This window comes from Magnolia sinica, chromosome 3 (assembly GCF_029962835.1).
Source record: "Magnolia sinica isolate HGM2019 chromosome 3, MsV1, whole genome shotgun sequence".
Lineage (NCBI taxonomy): Eukaryota > Viridiplantae > Streptophyta > Magnoliopsida > Magnoliales > Magnoliaceae > Magnolia > Magnolia sinica.
Window position 1 is genome coordinate 76,565,376 of NC_080575.1, and position 18,727 is coordinate 76,584,102.

Below are 18,727 nucleotides of genomic sequence, written 5' to 3' on the forward strand. Positions count from 1 at the left end.
AATGAAGGCAAGGGTAATGCTATTAATGGGTACCTAAAGTCAAAGGTACCCAATGAACCCGACCTGATTTTACCAAGTTCAGGTTCAATAAATTAGACCCGTTGAAAAATCAGGTTGGGTTTAGTCTAGACAACATATTTATCCATTTTTTTCCTTTATTTTATTTTGAGTTTTTGGTTGGTCAAGCCAGGTCATCTCACCCAACCCTTCAACCTATGTGGACAGGTAGGGTTCAAGCCAAGTTTGACCCATTTTCTTAAATGACCATATGTCTAGCCTGAACCCAACATGCCACTCAATTAGCTTAGTCTGAACCCACCTCAAAAGCAGGTTGAGTCAGTTGACCCATAGGCCGGGCTGACCTAGGCTAAATTTGGCCCGGGCTCATTAGTGGGTCCTTACAGGCCCAAGCCCAACCTGTTCAAGTCAAAACTCAAAACCCACAATTCAATTTGGCCCTTTCATTGTCTAATGCATGATAACTAGTAAGCATAGTTTAAAACAAACAGATTATTATAGTCTATGCATCTTGTTTCACCATTCATTATTAAGGCCATCCTTTGACCGTACACTTTCTACTTATATTTCCAGCTAGGCAACTCACAATATTTATTTGTATTGCATGATAGTTATTTCTGGTGTGGCGTGTCAAATATTTTCTCTAATTTGGCTCAGTTGATTCTTTTCATCTTGGTCAGTCTATAAATTATTCAGGGGCTTCTTGTTAGAATAGTCAGAAGTTGGTGCTTTCTTAGTCGGTTGTGGTGGATGACTATGCAAGAATACTTTGGATTTTGTCAAAGTGAAATGAGGTGATATCAAAAAAAAAAAAAAGATTATTATAATCTAGATACTACTCAAAATTTCTAAAGTTACTTACATCATTACCTCCCTATATGCACATGTTATCATTCAATGCTTTTAATACGTTTTTATACATGTAGGGATTATAGGTAAAGGCTCCGTCAGTAAAGGATTTACCGGCGGCCAGTAGCCTTCACCGGCATTTCTGTTGGATGCCACTATAATGTAGGGCTTTACCGGCCATCATGAAAGCGCCGGTAAAGTTGTTAAAAGCGCCGGTGAATATATTTTGAAGCGCCAGTAAAGGGATTTCGAAGTGCCGGTAAAGGTTTGCCAAAGTGCAGGTATATGTGATGGCCACTGTTTAAATTTGATTAAAACCTACATTTTTTTACACATAAAAAAGTTTGTACATATTCACATGCAAAACACAGGCAAAAATTGCTACTCACACTATCCAAAAGCCTCCTATGTCCATATTAAATTGCGATTCAAAATTAGGAAAACTTAACCTAGACCTTACCTATGTCCAGATCCAAATCTAGATCCTCTTTGGTCCAGATTTCACCTAAAAAAATCCTGACCCTACCAGATCCAGCTTATATTAAGTTGGATCCAACCAACTTATTCATAGTTTGGTTTGAGGCTCATATCTAGACCCAATAAAAGTAGACATGTTGGGTCTAGAACCATACATTGGCTTTCCATTTGAAGCCCAAGTGATTTTATTTTTTTCTTTTTCCTTTTGTACTTCATTTTATTTATCTGTTTATTTTTTGAACTATTTAAATGACATCCTAAGATTATTCTAAGCAATGGTTTAAAACATGGATTGGACTTAGGCGGTGGTTCGATCCAACCGCCAGTCCATCTGGTTAGACCCAACTCTATTTCATTTTAGCCTGAAAATCTGCTCAATCCAAAATCATAGAAACAGAAAAAAATAACAAGTATTCCATTATTAGCATAGTGGAACTGTCTGATTTTCAAGTCCTATGCATAAGCTTTGATCGATATAGTTCTTTTTATTTTTTCTTTCACAAATTGTTTCTGCTTTGACTGATATAGTCTAAAACCAATCCGATCATACACCCAGGAGTTGGGTCTGGGTTTTAGAATTGGTTCTAAGATCACCAAAAGAAGTTAAATGAAACAACATATAACATAACATAGGCTATTTAATTATATCTCAAACCAAACCAATCAAACTATCACCTACAAGAGTTTCATATAATCAGTCAATGAAAATCATTACTTTTAATAGAGAGCAACTAAAACATGGATGTGGAAACCTAACATGAATCCTCAGGAAATAAATAATTGCATATTCTAACAGAAATTCTATTATTTAGCTTGGACTTCTGTTTTTCATGAAAATATTGAAGTTAAGAAACCACAGTTTTCACCAAAAGCTTGAAAATGAAAAACACCTTGAAAGTCTAACGTTTTGAAAGAAGCCAATATCTATAATTTCCTTGAAAAGCTTGAAAATAGAAAATAGTTTGCATCAATATTTTTTCCACAAATAGGGGAAAATAGATATATATGGAGGTCTTCTTTTCTTTTACATCTGAATAAACGCTCATTTGAATAAACATCTCCCTGACCTGTAAATCTCTTTCTTTTACATTTTCTGAGATTTGGGTTTTCTTTCTTTCCCATTTTTTAGTCTTCTTGTTTACTGTCTTTGGATGATAGATTAATTTAATTTTATTTTTTTGGTTTCAAATCAAGCGAAAAAAAACGTCACTGTTATCTATAGTTTCCCTTAACATGAACAGAAGCGATAGAAGATTTGGAAAGGCAAAGCAACTATTTCAAAATGTCGAAAGGCATCTGGGAGTGAGATAGAGCACAAGTTCAAAGTGGGAGGAGCAAGAAGGAAGAAGAATCCTGCAACTTTCTTCACTAATGTTGCGGGGAAAATCTCGACAATAGTATCGTTAAAAAAAAAACCGTTGAAAGTTGCGGCCTATGTACAATACTTCGATCTAGATATGCAGCTAAATGGCATTTTTGTATCAAATACAGAAATATCAAATGAGGTTTAAGTACTCCTGGTTCACTCCGCATGATTCAAATAATAAGCTTTGATTTTAAGATGAGAGAATATCATTTACATCTGGTAATATAATCTCAACATTTGATAGCTGAAGGTTCCTAGTGAATGAATGTGGAAAGTTATCTGATATAACTTCTTCAATAGGATTCTCTAATTGAATTTAACATGCTTAGAGATTTTTCCTCAACAATCATATCTTTTTGTGGACAATATAAGGTCTTGTCTGGGTGCCACACTGAAATCGACCAAACTTACTTTTTGCACAATCGCTCATATAAGGTCCTCCAAGAAGCCATTGGATGGTTGATAGTGCAGATCTGGTTGTGGTCAACCTATGTGTACATGGAGTTGATTTTATAGGGATATATTGTCTGACTAAGAGAGTTGATTTTATAGAGACAGAGTTGTCTAGCTAAGATCTTCGTGATGCTACCAGTAGGTGCAATTGCTGAAAATTTTTAATTTAAGAATTTTCTTTGTATCCTTAAATAACCATAGGTCTTATGAAGGGGTGCCCGGTTTCTAAGTACTAGGTACTTACCTCATCATCTATTCTCTTCTAATACTTGGACTTGGCATACTGGACATGAATATCTGTTGGGAAAAACACAAGTTAAGAAATTTGTACTAAGCTCTTTGCCCCAAGTGCTATAGGAACAAAATAATGGGAAAAAAGAGGAAAATCAAGGCGTGTACCGCCCATGCTTTGCCATCACATGAATACATTCCACGTGCATTGGATGCCAGCATTTTAGAGCATTCATAGCTTTCATCAAATTGAAAAGACACTGCAACATAGTAGTGATACACTTTTAGAATATTTAATGTGCGGTTGCATCCAACATAATCGCTTCTACTTTAACCTTAACATACAAATCGACATGTGTGACCACCATAAAGTTATTGTGACATTTATTATGACCATCATTTGTGCCATGTATTTTTTCCTTAGATATTAAAAGTCAGGCTGATTCAAAACTCAAGCGGGCCACACAGGGAACAGTTGGGATGGTGACGCTAGGGTCCGCTGTGTATTGTATGTTCATAAAGTGCAATTTACAAGGATGACTGCATGTCCAAAAACCAAAGATATTCCAAAACTCAAGTGGGGAGACCACCCTCCAAAGGTCAGAGAATGAAAGAAAAGATGGGGTCAAGAAGAACACCTTGAGAAAACTTCTGCTCATATTTTTTAGTCATGCGGCAGTTAATAAAGATGACTAGCTTAGGAATCTGAGAAATTTAATTTTTGTTGTAAAAGAATTATACTTGAGAAAACTTCCACTCAATTTATCAGTCATGTGGCAGCCAAAAAGATGACTAGGTTAGGAATATGAGAAATTTAATTTTTGCTGTAAAAGAATAATACAATTTTGTCTCTAGGTTAATCTGAAGATATGGCAGAAATTAATCAACATGCAGAAACTTTTCATCAGAATTCTGGAAAACTGAAACAATTATGCCATATTCTAATAATGAATGTGTGGTATCACTTAATGCACCCAGCCCAAGAACCAAGGCCATACACTCAGTGACCCTAGATTGGAGGATTTCCAAAAACTCTACCAATTTTTAACCCACCATACATCAATTCAAAAGGCCTAAGTCATGGACCTCAATATAAATGGAACATACCCCAAAATCAGATTGACTAGGGACATGCAAAACCTCATAGAATTGTTTGTTAAACTTGGACCATGTTCAGACTCACTTTTGGATGAATTAGGCACATGTTTTGAATGGTCTAGATTGTGGTGGTTGTGCACATTATTATGGATCATCACACTCTGCCTTCGTATCAATAGCTTCTCTTATACACAAAAGTTCCAGCTGTACAACCTCTTACAAGTTGGAACTAGTTGATACCCATGAGAGAGATTGAGAATAGGTTATGTTATTGAAGCAGGTCGACATTTTTTTTATTCTCAGGCCCTGGAATAGTTGTGGCATAGTCTGATAAATAGGCGCACATTAACTACTCGATTAATGGATATACGACGTATCGAATTACTCAAGTTTGTCCTTGTAGAGAAGCATTTTCGTCATTTACCCAAAAAAAAACCAGCCATTTCAACTAGCATTCATTACAGCAATCTAATGGAAGGTACCAGAATCTAAAATCCTTAAGAGGTATCTCAACGGAGGTAATTAGATTAAGTACGGAATGAAAATTCCTGCCTAATGCGTTACCTATTCACTCCCCAAGTATAGGGTTGTGATGTAGTAATAAACTCGGTAAGACCGAGGTCGAATCCACAGGGACTGAAACTTGTACGTTTCCTGGAACTAGGTAGAAATAGAACTAGTCTAAGATGCAGTCTAAATCAAATATAAATTAATGAATAATGGTGAGAGATTAATGTAAAACTTTAAGGAATTGAATGGAAGGAAACTAGGGATTCAGAGGATCCACTTGCAGGGATCAGGGAGATCTTATGCCTGCATCAAGAATTATGGAATTTAAACTGAACGTTACTTGATCTAGTTTTCAAAAGATGATAGGTATATGAATTAGAATGGATTCCATCACCAAGCCATGCCCAGGAGACAAAGTAAACAACAGAATTAAACTAATTACCAACCAACCAACAATGTATGAGGATCAGGAAGGGTACTGTCATCCTATCATGCCCATGGGACAATGATGAACAACAGGAATTCCTGACTTCATAAACATGAAAAGGGAAAAGAAATACTCAAAGCCATTGCAAACCCATTGTAATTTCAGTCACAACAGATCATAAAGGACTAAGAAAAATATTCCTTTAATAATCAACTATATCAAATTCAGTTTATGAATTAAAGGCACACAGTAAAATCTCCCATCTCGCTACAGGCTTCACCTCTTAGCCCTAGCTAAGAGGTTTAGCCACACATGAATGGGCTAAATTAAAAGTCAACAACAGAAGAAGGAGAAAGGAAAAAGGAAAACAACCAGGTCCAGGTCCAGCTCAAGCCTTCAGCAGCCCCTCCTTCTAATGCCTCCTCCACATGCTCATCTCCAAAACCGAGCTCACATGCCGCCAAGATCATGCCAAATTCCACGTTCCAAGCCCCAAACCTATGCTCATGCTGCAGCAGCAAAACCACCTTCCTCTCCCACGGCCTCCAAACTATTACAGCAACAAACCACCTCCCGTTACACCAGAAAAATCCCTTCAATCGTCCCAAAAACGAGAGCTCCCCGGTTCCTCTTTCTGTTTTTCCTTATATCCTCGTCCCCTGCGAATCAAAGACTTCATGCCGAAGTCTGAGTTGTTGCGTAGGGAGAGAAGGATAGCTATTTACGCAGCCGCGTTCGCGTTCGCAGTGAAAACACAAAATATCTTGCGTTTGGGTTGTATTTGTGGCGGGATATCAAACCATCCGTCATTTCTGAGATCTTAGCTAGAATATTGGCCTCCCTGTTGACACATTGGACGGTATGGATCACTCAAATTATTGATGACCGTGGCCCACTATCCCCCGCAAATCCCGGCCTCGACCGGACGCGGAAACAGGGCCTGCGCACGCGGGGCTCGCTGTCGAAGTTGGTGGGGCCCACTTTGATTTTCTTTTGAGAAATCCACTATGTCCACCGAGTTTTTCGTGAAAAACCGGTAGATCAGAATCGGTTTTGGGTCTGTTTCAGTGTGGCCCATGTTATCTTTCAAGTCACCATCCATTTTCTGTTTGGACGATCAAAAACAATCTCCGATTATATTGTAAAATTTCTCCACCTAGGCCTGAGTGGCATGGGCCATATGAATGTCATGGACGGTCCGGATTGGACCTTTTATGCACGGTGGTGGCCCACTGACGTCGACCGCAACTTCCCTGTTGCGAAGCAGAAAACGGACTCCGTGTTTAAGCAGGAAATCGGGTCAGCGTCTGCTGACCCGTCTCCCGATTTTGATGTGGCGCGGGCGCTAATGTGCATGATGTATATGCATCACGTACAGGGTCCACTGCGATGATTTTTTCCAATCCACTCCATCCATTTGTTTTGCCTCCCTATTTAAGGGGTTGATACCAAAATTGAAGCATATCCTGTTATCAAGTGGGCCCCAAATTGGAGTTTAATGGGCTGATCTATACGTTGAACCACTTTTATTGGGATCCGAGGGTTGAAATTTGATGTGTACGGTTAATTCATGGTCCTCAGGCCACGTATGAAGTTTCGAACTGATCAGATGGTGGGAACCCTATGATCTTGTATTCTGGACGTCTTTTCGGCCTGTTTAAGATGAGTGGCTGGACTTTCTCTGATCTCTGACGTGTAAATCCTCGATCGTGGTCCCATGGGGCCCCGTCCAATGTCTTGGTGATGCCTGAACTTTAAATCCATGCTTTTAGCATCCTTTCCAGTCCGTGCTCGTGAATACGCCCTGCATCACAAACATGATTAAATCAGGCTGTTAAACCGTACTATGTTCGTAAATCCAGGCAGTAACTGGGTCTGATATGCAATATTTGACCCTCAACATTACCATCCACTACCTTACTGTTCCTGTTAAACGTTGATAGCCTTATAAAGATTGGTGCTTTCCAAATGCTATGGAGTGTGGAGGCCACCCTCCAGAGGTAGGAGAATGAAAGAAAAGAGGGGGTCAAGAAAAACACCTCGAGAAAACTTCTGCTCATATTTTTCAGTCATGCGGCAGTCAATAAAGATGGCTAGCATAGGAATCTGAGAAATTTAATTTTGCTATAAAAGAATTATACTTGAGAAAACTTCCACTCAATTTATCAGTCATGTGGCAAGCAAAAAGATGACTAGGATAGTAGGTTAGGAATATGAGAATTTTATTTTATTTTTTTGCTGTAAAAGAATTATACAATTTTGTCTCTAGGTTAATCTGAAGATATGGCACAAATTAATCAACATACAGAAACTTTTCATCAGAATTCTGAAAAACTGAAACAGTTATCCCATATTCTAATAATGAATTCATGACTCTAAACTTAAAAAGATGCTACCTAAAAAATGTATAAAGGAACTCGCAGCTAAAAAGTAAGCTGAATAGTTCCTCAGGAAAATGTATTTCTGATTCAGATAAGCCTCTCCTGTAAAAGAAGAGGTTCAACAAATGAAACTAAATACTGTCAAATACAAAGATGATAGGGGACTACAGCCAAACTACATTGAATCTGCAGAATATTACCAAATGGCCATTTTCATTGTGTTGGAAACATCCACATTGGTTGTAAATATCAAAACAACTTATTAGCTAAGATCTGAAAACATAATCCTCCACTAGTATCTGCAAGTTCGAGTTAGGCAACAAGATTTGTGAAAAGAAAATCTATCTATGTCTACTTGATAGAGAACATCTTCACTGTCCTTGTGCATTTTGGACAAAATAAACTACTCAGTAGGGCAGGATCATAAAAGTTGGATAAAAATCAACTACTTAGGTTAATCTTAAAAGTTTCAATTCGAGCAGACCGACCATAAATTGAAAATAAAATCAGTTTACCTAAAACAGAATATACATTAGTTACCATCATTGTGTGAGAACATAATCAGCATATTAGATCACCACAATTCATATAGCTAAGAGCTTAAACAATTCATACTACTATAATAAATTTCATTATGCAATTCCGATTGAGGCAAAACAAATTTCTAGTATCAGATACATCATCCTTATGAGATAAAACCTTTATGGCAATACAAAATGCCCTGTATCGTATGAGCACCATATTATTATGCACAGAGAAATAGAAGATTTATGGCAAGACTTGGAAGCATTTGGATTCAGGGATACAAGCAAGCATGGTTTAAAAGCAGCACCCACACCAATTTTGCCTTTTCCTTGAGAATCCCACCAACCGCCTTATTTTCCGACACCACCTCATCCTAAAGACCTTGCAACAACTATTAGAAAACCTCTTATGTTGCAGCATAGTTCAGAAATCTGAAAACTCAGCTGACTCAATGTTCAGCCATTGCCCAATCCTGTACCCAACTCAATAACAAGATCCAAAGACCTAATGGGTACCAAAACTCGAGTGCAATGCTATAGCGGTTCTGGGAGAACCAAACCTGGTTAGCTAAGCCTAGGAATGGGCACTAGGAACCGACCCAAACCCAACCCATTTGCAGCCATATCAATAAACTTTTCCAAGAGGTTTGCTAAGGCAATGTTGTCTACTAGGCATCGCATGCGTAGACCAATGGGATATAAAAGTTGTGCATCATTTATGTCCAATTATCAAGATACTCTCACTAAAAATTAAATAGTAGGCTCCCCGAGGGTGTTTGGGTTTTCCTAGTGAATCTGACACGATTTAATGGGTATAGGCCTCCTTTATTGGGCAGATTACTAAATTAGGTCATGTTCATGTCTCACATTTTCGACCCCATCAAAAATCATGTCTAATTGGGTTCTTAATATGCAAATTATCAAAGTGGCACAAAACCTTGTTGTTATTTTGAAAAAGGTTTGAACATTCCAGAGCCCTCCAGATCAGTACAGTGAGACAATCGCCTGTCAGTGAAATAAGGAGTGCATATTCTCAAAGTCTTATATATATATATATATATATATATATATATATATATAGAGAGAGAGAGAGAGAGAGAGAGAGAGAGAGAGAGAGAGAGAGGCATGCTCTCCTACACACGTGCGCACCTTTCCACACGTGTCATGGGTGTCAAATCTGAATGGACCATAAGATGCGGAATCCCATGAAACCTTAGGGGGTGAATTTTCACCTTGATCTAAGAAATTCAAATCAAGGGAAGAAACTGTTTGCATTTTTATGGCCCACCAAAGTTTTGGTTCAAAGTAAAAATTGGTACCAGGGGATTTCATGAGGTTCTACTTCATGTGGACCGTTCAAATTTTCTAGAATCATCAGATATGATGAGTTCTCAAAAAAGTTCGTAGGTAGTCCGTGCGAACTGGTTTGCAGGTGAGCGTTTCGCTATATATATGTATATATAATCATGTTTATCTTTATTCATTGTCAGCTAGTCACTTCGAGAATACAAGTTTAGATTGGAATTTATGGAGCGAAGACTTTGATGTATTGATTTATTTCAGAGTATATAGTCGAATGGTATTCTTCTTATCAATTTATTTCTTAGTTGTTCAAAATTTTCTAGTGTTTGATTCTAGTGCAAAATCCTTTTGTCGATGATGCATAAAATTTGTCTATTTTAAATGATGACTCAATATTTTTAGCTAGAGAAACATTTTGTTATGAGTAACTTCCTAATCCAAGTAGTGTCCTTTTTTGAGCCTAACTTCATCTTTGGATAAGAGTCTGACCGTTCTTATTTGTCTTGATCCTAATTAAGGATCAACCATTATTACTTTGATTCCATGGCTAATCAACCCTTGTGCAAAGTGGTATGTGATTTTGCTTATTGAAGATAGTCCAATAAAAGGGAAGCCGTGTGCACACTCATGGGAACTTACCCTAATCTTTTCGTCAATGAGGATAGATAATGAAATTGAGGGTTAAGATTTCAGGAGTCTTTAGTCTTGATCCTAATTAAGGATCGACCATTATTACTTTGATTCCATGGCTAATCAACCCTTGTGCAAAGTGGTATGTGATTTTGCTTAATTATTGAAAATAGTCCAATAAAAGGGAAGCCGTGTGCACACTCATGGGAACTTACCCTAATCCTTTCGTCAATGAGGATAGATAATGAAATTGAGGGTTAAGATTTCAGGAGTCTCTAGATGTGAGGATTTTTTATTTTTATTTTTAAAGAATTAAACTTTCTTTAAGGCGAGACTATTCCCTGTAGATGCACGCAATCACCCTCCAACTACGTGCAGTGGGTAATCCACGAGGGGAATCAAACTCGTGTCTATGGGCGGCAAACCCATGGCCAAAGTCGTTCGCCCTGACAGGTAATCCACGAGGAGGGGAATCGAACACATATCTGTGGAGAGCAAACCCATGACAGTTCACCAAAACTCATGATAGATAATCCATGAGCAGGGGAATCAAACTCGTGTCTATGGGGAGAAAACCCTTGACCAGAGTCATTTGCCAAAACTCATGATGGGTAATCCACGAGGAGGGGAATTGAACTTGTGTCTGTGGGGAGCAAACACACGACCAAAGTTGTTCGCCCAAACTCGTGACAGGTAATCCACGAGAGGGGAATTGAACTCAAGTTTATGGGGAGCAAGCCCACGACCAAAGTCGTTTGCCCAAACTTGTGACAGCTAATCCACACAAGGAGGGGAATCGAACTAGTGTCTGTGGGGAGCAAACCCACGACCAAAGCCATTTGCCCAAACTCGTGATAGGTAATCTCCATAGGGAGGGGAATCGAACTGGTGTCTGTGGGGAGAAAACTTAGGACTAAAGTCATTTTCCCAAACTTGTGACAGGTAATCCACCAGGGGAGGGAAAATCAAACTCTTGTTTATGGGGAGCAAACCCACGACCAAAGTCGTTCGCCCAAACTCGTGACGGGTTTTGGGAAGTAAAACCTCACATCTTTTGTATCCTTAGATCTAAGTAAAAGGTGAAAAGAAAAGGATTAGGATAGGCTCATCCTCGAGTATGGATTTGACTATCCTTCTATTGGAGGTGAATGATATTGCATTTAGTGAAGTTGTGTATTGTGTGTTTAGGGTGTAATTAGCTATATGTGTAAACTGTCAAACCTTACTAAGATTAAGAGTTTCCTAAAACAGGAAAGACCCTTAGCATGAAGATTAGTTTGCCTCGAACAAAAATACCATTCATAAGTGGTATTTTCAAATAATCTAATTTTAAGAGATCATAAGTAAATCTATGTATGGACTTTCATTGATTGATAAAAGGTCATTCCAACCAAAAATTTGTGGCATTATTTAGTTTTCTTCTTCTTCTTCTTCTTCTGCTTCTTCTTCTTCTTCTTTTGTTCTTGTTCACCTAAGCTTGTATGGAGAGCATTGAGAAAGTAGTTCCACCCCTGTCAAGCAATCATGCAGTCAATGAAGGGGTGATCAATTGACTTCGCATCTCCCATACACTATATATATGTTAGGAAGGAGAAGGGATCTGATTTGCAAATTATTGATTGTCATACCCTCTTTCTTCTTACAAGTCAAGTGAACGCTACCATCCTTTGTGGAGCTCTATATGACCATACGAAGAAGATATGGGTGACCAATGTACTGACCTATGTACTAAACTGTCACAAATGGGTGAAAATACAATTATAGTTTCACTAAGGGTTGTATCACACCGACTATTTGGATCACTAACAAGGACCTTAGCATATTCATGGTTTGACAGTAGTGGCATATCAATCCTACAAACACAAGCTAAAAACAACCTCAATAATACGAGAGGATTTGTATCCGTAAAATAGCCCAAATTATGTGAAGGGTTTGGATCGCTTTGCTTGGTTGTTTAAACATGGGCCTTTGCATATCAATTGATTTGGATCATTGAAAACAACCTCAATAATATGAAGCGGGTGGATCACTAAAATGGACCAAATTATATAAAGGGTGTGGATTACTAAAATGGCCCAAATTATATAAAGGGTGTGGATTACTAAAATGGCCCAAATTATATAAAGGGTGTGGATTACTAAAATGGCCCCAATTATGTGAAGGGTTTGCATCACTTTGCAGCCTTTGCATATCAATTGATTTGGATCATTGAAAATGACCTCAATAATATGAAGCGTATGGATCACCAAAATGGGCCAAATTATATAAAGGGTGTGGATCACTAAAATGGTCCAAATTACATTAAGGGTTTGCATCACTTTGCTTGCTTGTTAAAAATGGGCCTTTGTATATCAATTGCTTTGGTTTGGATCACTGAAAATGACATCAATAATGTGAGGTGTGTGGATCACTAAAATGGCTCAAATTATACAAAAGGGTGTGGATCACTAAAATGGCCCAAATTATATACATGGTGTGGATCACTTAAAAAGAGCTGATAACATGATAAATTTGGATCACTCCAAACAACCCAAGCATTTCAAAAGGTTGCCCCTCTTAGATCACTTCTTATGGCACCAATAATCCAAAAGGTAGGCCCATCCTATAAATGGTATGGTTAGCAAAAATAGAACCATGCTTGTAAATCGTTCGCATTACTAGAAGAGAGCCGAGTGATTAGATTTACGTCATTGCAAAGGGACCCATTGTGCATGACTCATGCACTCAATTGTTTCAAATTTGTGAAAACACATTTACAAATCAAGCAAAGGTTGTATAACATCAATTACATCGATAGCTAAACATGGACCTCATTAAATATTCATGGTTGACATTAGTGGATTGGATTGTTAGACAGGAAACGTGTCTTGTTTCCATGTATAGATAATTGATTCTGATTTTATCTTTTTCCATGTATAGTTGATTCTGATTTTATCTTTTTCCTTGAATAGATGTTGTATATCTCTATATATTCAACCTTTTAGGGTTGTCTGAAATACAGAAAACCAAAGCAGAATCGTTTTCTCTTTGCTTTCATGGATAACAAAAAAGGCCCAATAATTTATGATAAAAAAATTTTTAAAAAAAGTTTTAGCGATAGCTCATTTCAATTTGCATTCTTCCTTTTTTCTTTTTGAAATAAAACCCTATTAAAGGCAGCCAAAATGTGCTAAAGAAAACAACCCACCTCTACAATTGAGGGGAATCGGATAAGATATTAGCGGGATTAATGGCCTTTACATAAAAAGCTCAACCCGAACATTACATTTTATTTCCCTAACAACCACAACATGCGAAGAGCTCCTACTTTGAAAACATCTCCTATAAAAAAGCAATCTTTGCAAAGCTTTCCCCACTTTTCCCACCCCTCCTACATGCCAAGACCATAGAAGGTCCACAAAAGAATTCGACCTCACCTAAGCTTGTATGGGGAGCATTCAGAAAGTAGTTCCACACCTTTTAAGTAAACATGCAGTGAATGAAGAGGTAATTAATGACTTCGCATCTCTCACACACATTATACATATGTTAGGATAAGGGATATTGTTTGAAAGTTATTGATTGTCAGCTTTCTTCCCACAAGTCAAGCAAACACCACCACCCTTGGTGGAGCTCTGTATGACCATACGAAAAAGAAATGGGAGACCAATGTACTAAACTATGTATAAAACAGTTGATTGGATTGTTGAACATGAGCCTTGGCATATCAATTAATTTGGATCACCAAAAGCGACCTCAACAATATGAAGGTTTTGGATGACTAAAATAGCCCAAGTTACATAAATGGTTTGGATCACTTTGTATGGATTGTTAAAACATGGGCCTTCGCATATCAATTGATTTGGATCAATGAAAACGGCCTAAATAATACGAGCCTAGATTATATGATAGGTTTATGTCACTTAAAAAGAGCCAGTAATATGAGTAATTTGGATCATTCCAAACAACCCATGCATTTCAAATGGTTAACGCAATTGGATCACTTCGAATGACCTAAGCATTAGAAAAGGTTGGCCCATCCTACAAATGGTTTGGTTACTAAAAATGGGACCATTCCTATAAATAATACACATAACCTAGAAACGAGTTGAGTGATCAATAGTGTTGGTCACAGCAAAGGGACCCAACCATAAGAACGGTTTCTATCAGTAAAGACAGAATAAGAGATATTAATGGTTTTGATAATTGAAAATGGGCACATTATGCATGACTTATGCACCTGCTAATTGTCTCAAATGGATGAAAATACAATTTAAGAGCTACTAATGATTGTATCGCACCGACTATTTGGATCACTAACATGGGCCTTGGCATATTCATTGTTTGGATTGTTGAAAATGAGCATGTTGATATGTCAAGATTCCCCATAATGAACTTTTGTGCTTGTGTAACCCAACAAAGAGCATAAAACATTACTTAATTGGCTTGGTAAACAGAAACCTAAGTTTTCCATTTGGTTTTCATCCAATCAGATGACGGGTTTTAGATTACTTAAAACAGCCAAGCATATGAACAGTTTTGATCCCTTGATTAGGCACACACATATCAAAGGTTTGTGTCACTGAAAACGAGCCTAATCATAAGAACAATTTCAATCACTAACAGTTTTGGTGCATGCAACACCCACTAATTGAATTGTTGAGGACAAGACTAACCATATGGATGGTTTGGATCACAGAAAAAAAGAAGAAGCAATCATATGAATAGTTTATATCATTAAAAACAAGTCCAATCATTTGAACGGTTTGTAGCACTGAATAAGGGCCTTAAAATAATAACAGTATGGATCTTTGAATGGGCTAAATCATTTGAATTTGGATTGTTGTAAAAAATAAATAAATTTGATTGTTTGAATTGTGTATAGAACTGAAGAGGATCCTACAAAATTTAATGATGCGGATCACTAGGAACCAACTTCAAATATTACGAATATATGGATCAACTTAACATATCCATCGGGATGGGTCAAGGAAAGGCTTGAATCATATGATGAGTTCAGATCACTAACAACAACATGAATCATATGATGCATTTGAATTGCTGAATGGGTCGAATCATATAAGAAGTTCAAATCCACTGAAATGGAACAAGCTCGCCAGGGGTTTTGATCCATTTAAATGGTCCAAGCATGTCAAAGGTTTGGATTACTAGAAATGGGACAAATCATATGAACAGTTTGGATCATTTATAAAGCTAAAGAGGGTCTTACAAATTTTAGGGCATTGATCACCTTAACATATCCATTACCATGGATCATGAAAAGCAGCTTTAATCATATGATGAGTTTGGATCATGAAAAGCAACTTCAATCGTATGATGAGTTTAGATCGGTGAATGAGGCGAATCAGATAAATAATTTGGATCTACTGAATGGCCCAAGCATGTCAATGTTTTTTATTTGGCTTGGATAATTGAAAATAGGCCCCTTGTGCATGACACATGCATTCAATTGTCTCTAATGAGCGCAACCACAATTACAGATCCAAAAAGGGTTATGTCACAAAACAAGCCAAACCATACGAACAGTTTTGATTGTCGGAAACAGACTCTACCATATTAACAATTTGAATCACTAAAAACTTGTCAATTGTATGATTAGCAGGGATTGTTGAAAAGCACAATGATATGCCAAGATTCCTCTCCTCCCATAACGATTTTTTGTTCTTGTCTAACCCAACAAAGAATGTAAAACATTCATTCATTGACCTTGTAAACAGAGGCCTAAGTTTACCAATTGATTTTTATCCAAACAAATGAAGAGGTTTAGATCACTTAAAATAGACAATCATACTAATGATTTTAATCCCCTGAATAGGTGCACTCGTATAAAAGTTTTGAGTGACTGAAAACGGGCCCAATCATAAGAATAATTTGAATCACTATAGATTTTTGCGCATATGGCACCCAATGAATGATTTGTTGAGCACAAGACTAACTATATAGATGGTTTGGATCACATAAACGAAGCAATCAAATGAATGGTTTGGATTGAAAACAACTCCAATCATTTGAACAGTTTATAGCACTAAATAAGGGCCCTACAATATAGAAATATTGACTAATGTGAACCAACTCAATCAAATGAAAGATATGGATCAACTTAGCATATCAATTACCTTCGATCACTAAAAACGGACTCAATCATATGATGAGTCCGGATCACTAAAGGAGGCTTAAATTATATTAAGCATTTTGATAAACAAATAGGAGCCCAATCATATGAATGGTTTGGACTTGCTGAAAATGCCAAATCATATCATAGGTTTAGATCACTAGAAATAGGGCAAATCATACAAGCAATTTAGATCATCGTAAACAGACCTAATCATATTAATGGTTTGTATCACTAATATGGGTCAACCATATGAACAGACAAAATTGGAGAAGATGAGCCCAATCATATCAATGGTTTGGATCATTCAAATTGGACACTTATGGATGTAGTTTTGACCACTGGAAATGGTCTATTTGATAATAAGGTTTGGATCATCGAAACCAAGCCCAATTGTGTAAAAGATTTGGCATACAAAATAACGGCCCTATCATAAGACCACTAAGGATTACTAAAAATTAGCTCAATCATATAAAATGTTTAGATCATTGAATGCGATGCCTACCCTATGAAAACCGGCCAATGGTAGTTGACCTAGGCACCAACTATCTTGAATAAGAAAAGATTGCAAGTCTAAACTTAGTAGCTAACAAATTGACAGTTAAGAAGGGAAATACCTCAACAATCTGCATTCAATGGCAAAATGTCAAAATATTCTATGAATAAATTCCTCCACCCACAACAATTTTTAGTGGATATCGAATCCAACAAGCATTGTAAAACATCAATAGATTTGATTGTTGGACATAGATCTTGGCATCCAACTAGCATGGTACAACATCCTAATTTCAACACCCGACTGGAAAACACTATCAGCATTTTATGTTGGGTAGCCAAAAAGGATTCTTGTAGCTAACCTAATTGCTTGGGATAAGGCAGATGGTGATGATGATGATTTGAAGTTGTGTATCCATAATAAAACCTTCAAATAATACCCTTGTATTTTTGCACGGGCACAAACAAATTGATTCTTCAATGGTTAGAGCTAGTGACCAATTATTTCCAATGCCCATATAGAGATCAATGTAGGTTCCGTAATCAACCGCTCCATCTCATCAACAATTATATTATCAAAAAGATAGTTAGCGGCATCAGGCCCCACGCCCATACAAGTGAGACCCATGGCTCAGTTATACACACTATCAACCACCATGGATGAGGCCACAAAAATTCCCCAGATGGGACAATGCTAAGCCTTACAATGGTGGCCACTAAATGAACAATCAACAAAATAACATGGCAAACATTCTTACTTGAAAGATTGGATGCGAGGATCTTCCACTCTGGGATTATTTTTATTTATTTTTTCTTCTTCTTTTGAGGAACTTTTCCCCACGATTGGGACAATAAAACCAACATTTTACAATCATTAAAATGTCGGACCCACAGCTCTAAACTCTAGACTCCAGGAGATAATACGTATAAGGCAGGGGATCATATAGTCCCTCACTTCTCATAAACATCCAAAATTCACACACTAGTATTAACGTATATTTAGTTCGATCACATTTCCCAACACCAAAAAAAGAAAAGAAAAAGAGTTCGATTAAACCTAACACCTTTAAACCCAAATAAAGCGAAAAATCAATACTTTAGAAACAGAACTTCATCGCAATTCAACCATCAACAGCCCTAAAAGCACTGTGACACAGTAGATCAAAGAAACGAGATGCCAACCTGAAAATCGATACATTAGCAACGACATCTTGAGATGGAGCCACATACATCAATGACGGAGATGCTGTTGATTTTCCAGATCCCATCTCTACTCACAGGCTAGGATATCTAGCGATTTAGACATGTAGCCCAGTTTTTCTTGTGTTGTAAAGATGCTCGAAATATCTAGGATGCCAACTTTTGCAGGCAGGCCTTCAACGAGGTTCTCCGAGGCATACCATTGGAGGGGCCCGTCTAGACGGATAGGGTCCTTAAACGAGAGAGAGGGAGAGAGGGTTAGAGAATGAATACTAACAGAAGAGGTACAGAGGGGGTTGGCAGAGAACACGAATAGAGAGGGTCGAGAAAAAAGAGATTGTGGGTCGATCGAGAGGGAGGGAGGGAGGGAAGGAGGGAGAGGGAGAGAGGAGAGTTGCAGCGGGTCGAGAGAGAGCGAGAGAAAGAGAGAGGAGAGTCGGTGCTTTTTTGGAATGGGTTTAAAAGGGTGAAAGAAAAAGGAACGTGGAGAAAAACATGAGAGAAAAATTCAACCGTTAGAAGCCTTTGCTTGTGCATTAAGCAATATTAGGTTAAGTGGGCCTACTGTGATTTTTGTGAGAAATCCACCATCCATTCATTTTTTCAGGACGTCTTATGGCATGACGCAATGATTAAAGTGGATCCAAAACCCAA

General features: G+C 37.6%; 1 long non-coding RNA gene across 1 annotated transcript; it reads right to left on the bottom strand.

The window, feature by feature from the left end:
• Positions 1 to 3,322: 3,322 nt before the first annotated feature.
• Positions 3,323 to 18,518, bottom strand: LOC131240039 (uncharacterized). The gene is made up of 3 exons (XR_009168580.1): positions 18,056 to 18,518; positions 8,649 to 8,708; positions 3,323 to 3,654 (listed from the first exon to the last, which is right to left on the bottom strand). It is a non-coding gene; the product is annotated as an uncharacterized LOC131240039 (long non-coding RNA).
• Positions 18,519 to 18,727: the final 209 nt, after the last annotated feature.